Source organism: Heterodontus francisci, unplaced genomic scaffold (assembly GCF_036365525.1).
Source record: "Heterodontus francisci isolate sHetFra1 unplaced genomic scaffold, sHetFra1.hap1 HAP1_SCAFFOLD_88, whole genome shotgun sequence".
Lineage (NCBI taxonomy): Eukaryota > Metazoa > Chordata > Chondrichthyes > Heterodontiformes > Heterodontidae > Heterodontus > Heterodontus francisci.
In genome coordinates, this window is record NW_027142063.1 from 2,443,101 (window position 1) to 2,449,151 (window position 6,051).

A 6,051-nucleotide genomic window follows, 5' to 3' on the forward strand; every position below is an offset into this window, starting at 1 on the left:
GGGGACTACTTTGGGAATAGTGATCACAATTCCGTAAGCTTTAAAATACTCATGGACAAAGACTAGAGTGGTCCGAAAGGAAGAGTGCTAAATTGGGGGAAGGCCAACTATACCAAAATTCGGCAGGAGCTGGGAAATGTAGATTGGGGGCAGCTGTTTGAAGGTAAATCCACATGTGATATGTGGGAGGCTTTTAAAGAGAGGTTGATTAGCGCGCAGGAGAGACATGTTCCTGTGAAAATGAGGGATAGAAATGGCAAGATTAGGGAACCATGGATGACAGGTGAAATTGTGAGACTAGCTAAGAGGAAAAAGGAAGCATACATAAGATCTAGGCGGCTGATGAAAGACGAAGCTTTGAAAGAATATCGGGAATGTAGGAACAATCTGAAACGAGGAATTAAGAGGGCTAAAAGGGGTCATGAAATACCTTTAGCAAACAGGGTTAAGGAAAATCCCAAAGCCTTTTATTCATATATAAGGAGAAAGAGGGTAACTAGAGAAAGGATTGGCCCACTAAAGGACAAAGGAGGAATGTTATGCTTGGACTCAGAGAAAATGGGTGAGATTCTAAACGAGTACTTTGCATCGGTATTCACCGAGGAGAGGGACATGACGGATATTGAGGTTAGGAACAGATGTTTGATTACTCTAGGTCAAGTCGGCATAAGGAGGGAGGAAGTGTTGGGTATTCTAAAGGGCATTAAGGTGGACAAGTCCCCAGGTCCGGATGGGATCTATCCCAGGTTACTGAGGGAAGCGAGAGAGGAAATAGCTGGGGCCTTAACAGATATCTTTGCAGCATCCTTAAACACGGGTGAGGTCCCGGAGGACTGGAGAATTGCTAATGTTGTCCCCTTGTTTAAGAAGGGTAGCAGGGATAATCCAGGTAATTATAGACCGGTGAGCCTGACGTCAGTGGTAGCGAAGCTGCTGGAGAAGATACTGAGGGATAGGATCTATTCCCATTTGGAAGAAAATGGGCTCATCAGTGATAGGCAACATGGTTTTGTGCAGGGAAGGTCATGTCTTACCAACTTAATAGAATTCTTTGAGGAAGTGACAAAGTTGATTGATGAGGGAAGGGCTGTCGATGTCATATACATGGACTTCAGTAAGGCGTTTGATAAGGTTCCCCATGGCAGGCTGATGGAGAAAGTGAAGGCGCTTGGGGTCCAAGGTGTACTAGCTAGATGGATAAAGAACTGGCTGGGCAACAGGAGACAGAGAGTAGCAGTAGAAGGGAGTTTCTCAAAATGCAGACGTGTGACCAGTGGTGTTCCACAGGGATCCGTGCTGGGACCACTGTTGTTTGTGATATACATTAATGATTTGGAGGAAAGTATAGGTGGACTGATTAGCAAGTTTGCAGACGACACTAAGATTGGTGGAGTAGCAGATAGTGAAGGGGACTGTCAGAGAATACAGCAGAATATAGATAGATTGGAGAGTTGGGCAGATAAATGGCAGATGGAGTTCAATCAGGGCAAATGCGAGGTGATGCATTTTGGAAGATCCAATTCAAGAGTGAACTATACAGTAAATGGAAAAGTCCTGGGGAAAACTGATGTCCAGAGAGATTTGGGTGTTCAGGTCCACTGTTCCCTGAAGGTGGCAACGCAGGTAAATAGAGTGGTCAAGAAGGCATACGGCATGCTTTCCTTCATCGGACGGGGCATTGAGTACAAGAGTTGGCAGGTCATGTTACAGTTGTATAGGACTTTGGTTCGGCCACATTTGGAATACTGCGTACAGTTCTGGTCGCCACATTATCAAAAGGATGTGGATGCTTTGGAGAGGGTGCAGAGGAGGTTCACCAGGATGTTGCCTGGTATGGAGGGCGCTAGCTATGAAGAGAGGTTGAGTAGATTAGGATTATTTTCATTAGAAAGACGGAGGTTGAGGGGGGACCTGATTGAGGTGTACAAAATCATGAGAGGTATAGACAGGGTGGACAGCAAGAGGCTTTTTCCCAGAGTGGGGGTTTCAATTACTAGAGGACACGAGTTCAAAGTGAAAGGGGAAAAGTTTAGGGGGGATATGCGTGGAAAGTTCTTTACGCAGAGGGTGGTGGGCACCTGGAACGCGTTGCCAGCGGAGGTGGTAGACGCGGGCACGATGGAGTCTTTTAAGATGTATCTAGACAGATACATGAATGGGCAGGAAGAAAAGAGATACAGAACCTTAGAAAATAGGCGACATGTTTAGAGAGAGGATCTGGATCGGCGCAGGCTTGGAGGGCTGAAGGGCCTGTTCCTGTGCTGTAATTATCTTTGTTCTTTGTTCTTTGTTCTTTGATCGGCACCTAACCCGCCACCTTAAACATTCAATCCCTCCACAACCAGTACACAGTGGCTGCAGTGTGTACCATCTCCATATGCACTACAGCAACTCGCCAAGTATCCTTCAACAGCACCTTCCAAACTCGTGACCACTACCACCTCGAAGGACAAGGGCAGCAGATGCATGGGAACTCATTACCTGCAGGTTCCCCTCCAAGTCACTCACCATCCTGACTTGGAACGATATCGACATTTCTTCACTGTTGTTGGGTCATAATCCTGGAACTCCCTCCCCAGTAGCACTGTGGGTGTTCCTGCACCATATGGACTGCATCAGTTCAAGAAGGCAGCTCTCCACCACATTCTCAAGGGCAATTAGGGATGGGTAATAAATGCTAGCCTTATCAGCGATACTCACACCCAAGAATGAAGAAAAACCAAATCACTCTCCACAGATTCCCCACAATCTGGGCTTGGACATTTACTTCAGGAGCACAGAGCTTTATATCACTGCAACATGAGTTCCAATCTTCATATTCTGTTCACTTTTCACATTATTTTCTCCCAGTCCACTAGCTTTTATTAATTCAGTATTCGGGTCTCTGCTCCTCCGCCGTTTCTAACATCTCACCTCTTACAAAAAAACATTCTGATCGATCGGAGGTACTAAATGACCCCTCATTTTAAACTCCATCTGCCAAAGCATTGCTCACTCACTTAATCTATCAAGAAGATTTGAAAATAAATTTCTTGCCAAAGGATAATTTTCTGCATCTGCTCCCTTGCCATTTGCTTTTCCCATTTGTCTTTCACTTGGTGTAAATCCAGAGAAAGTAAAGATGGAAGGAAGGAGGGAAGGAAAAATCCTGCTCCGTTTCATGATCCCTATTTGATCGTCATTCCAGTGCAGTTTGGGTGAAGAATTCCAATTGTCTGTCTCAATTTTAATAAAGTATAACCAATTCTGGAATCACTGTCTGGACAGAAACAAGAACAGGCTTCGAGGCTGACTTCACACATAAATAATACACTGAACAGATCATAAACTAGCGATAAGGATGAGATTCGAACCCACGTGTGCAGAGCACAATGGATTAGCAGTCCATCGCCTTAACCTCTCAGCCACCTTGTCAGTTGCATCGAAATGGCTGTCACCTTCAGCACAGCTTCTGGCTGTGCAGCCAGCTGTGCCATGATGGAAACATATCTTCTGTCAGGAAATGAAGTTGGGAATGGAGCGTTGTGAAACATTTCCAGACCATGTCCAACACGTTTCTACTCAGTGTGAAAACCCACCACGGAAAGACTGGAACATACAATCATTTGATCACATCATGATTAACATCACTCAGACACCTGAACCATTAGGTCACTGACGAAGTCATGATGACTTCGAATTTCTCATGAAATGACAACTGTACTAACTGACTGGAAGAATTGCTTTAACTCCACATGATCAGCGAGGCACAGCCTCAGGCCTACTTGTTGGGTGGTGTAAACAGAGATCACTGCTTCTGATCTTCACCAGAACAGAGAGTGAGATATAACATCGATCATCAAACAGACTGTGAGAGAATACAACAGATTAAAACACATGGAGAGACACTGTGGAACAACAAATAGATTTGATTGGAATGTTGAAATTTTGATTGGAATGGATAAAACACCAGAAACAGCAGGTTAAATTGGGATTCTCATCATTATATTGATCTGGGACAGAAAAGAGAAACTGATGGAAAGAAGAGAAGATGGAAGAAAAGAAAGGATGGAACTGTTCAATTTTTTCAGTTTTTTCACTCGCCCATCAAAACTGATAAACAAAGTTGCAAATAACAGAGCATTTCACCAAAAAGGGAGATTAAATGTTGCTGAAACCTTGGATCGAAGGATGCCCCAACAGATCACCTGTTTAACTGTCTCCTCACTGGGGGATTTCAATCAGTGAGTCATATTATTGTCTACTTTTTTTGTTAATTGGTCTCAGAACTGTCACTTGGAATTAATATCTGTGTTCCGACTCCTGAACAATAAAATTGTGAGTTTCTCGATATTTTCTGGACACAGTTCCTGCTGAAAGAACTAAGAACTCTTTTCTAATTTACACAATACTCTATACACACTCATCAAGCCTGCGAAGCTGGCATCTTTGGTGCTGCTTTCTCTTCTCCCAAACTTCATCTCATGTGACTGTTCCATCATCACTCTGACAGTGGGAGGGGTTGATCCCACTATCTTCAGCATTCACCCTTTTCATCCTAAGACCACACTGTCTGTCCAAAAAAAATGGGTGGAGGGAACTTCCTTCATTTATCAAAACACCAACAGCAGCACAGTGGCGCAATGGTTAGCAGCACAGCCTCACAGCTCCAGCGACCAGGATTCATTTCTGGGTACTGCCTGTGTGGAGTTTGCAAGTTCTCCCTGTGTCTGTGTGGGTTTCCGCCGGGTGCTCTGGTTTCCTCCCACCTCCAAAAGACTTGCAGGTTGATAGGTAAATTGGCCATTGTAAATTGTCCCCAGTGTAGGTGCGTGGTTGGAAAATGGTGGGGATGTGGTAGAGAATATGGGATTAATGTTGGATTAGTATAAATGGGTGGTTGCTGGTTGGCACAGACTCGGTGGGCCGAAGGGCCTGTTTCATTGCTGTATCGCTAAATAAGAAAAGTAAAATAAGAGCTACCAGTCGTAAATCAACTCAAACCCATTAGAGAGATAGATGGAGACTGTCAGAGAACTTCCTGCATCTAGTCCTGAACCTGTCACACTCAGCAGCTTCTCCCCCAGACCCCACTCTCATCAACACTGAACATTGTTACTGAGACCCTTCAAATACTGTTTATAAAAGGTGGAAAAATTCAAACGTCATCACAGCTAGATTGAATAGAACAAAGTTTAATATCTTCTCGTCGTCACTGGGTAACCACATGAAACAGTCCTTAAATCAGGAGCATAAATTATCAGCTGTAAGAATGTTTGTCATTGGGTTGAATCATTTCTGTGTGAGGAATGTTCCAGCATCATAAACCAGGGCAACGTGTTGACTGAGCTGTGTCTTCATCTCTTCTGGGCAGTTGGACTGTTCACCCTTCATTATGCTCTGATTCACTTTCCCAAAGCGGATCTACAGATTCTCAAATCTGGAGACTGGGTTTTCTTATTTTGTTCCTTTTGATTTTTCTTTCTCCTGAATGATAGTATATTCCAACCTCGGATCAACCTTGCCCTGTCTCCCATTCTCGGTTAAAAGCGACAAATAACGGTACCAACATTCTGAAACATACAACACGGTCACATTCTGCTTCAGTGAGATTAATGCTGAGGCAGTTTCCGTGTCGAATGCGATTGTGAACAAATTTCTCTCAAGGAAATTGTGAGTGATCAAGTCCTTGCACTGAATTTCTGTGCAAGAAGGGACAGTTTCAAACAGCCATTCCCAAATCACTTCCTTCACAAAGACAAAGACTGTGCTGTCTTCACGTGTGACTCAACTTCACAAACAAATTTGAACTCGAAGTTCAGGAGAAGACAGAGATGTGAATGATTGACAGTCTAATCTTTAAATCATAATTTTCCGTTTCTTCGCTAAAGTGAGGCTCAACCCTAAGCCACTAGAGATCGCGGAAAGCGACAAACTTGGATCCAGAAATCAGAAAAGTAGTGAAACAGTTGGTGAGTACATTGTGACACTGAAGAATTTATCACTACATTGCAACTTTGGCATATTCTTTGAACGTGAATTATGAGACAAATTTGTGCTTATATTGGTGGA

The 6,051-nt window shown here is 43.7% G+C and overlaps 1 non-coding gene across 1 annotated transcript; it reads right to left on the bottom strand.

The window, feature by feature from the left end:
- Window positions 1-3,332: 3,332 nt before the first annotated feature.
- trnas-gcu (transfer RNA serine (anticodon GCU)) lies at window positions 3,333-3,414 on the bottom strand. Its single transcript has one exon. It is a non-coding gene; the product is annotated as a tRNA-Ser (tRNA).
- Between the last annotated feature and the right edge of the window lie 2,637 nt (window positions 3,415-6,051).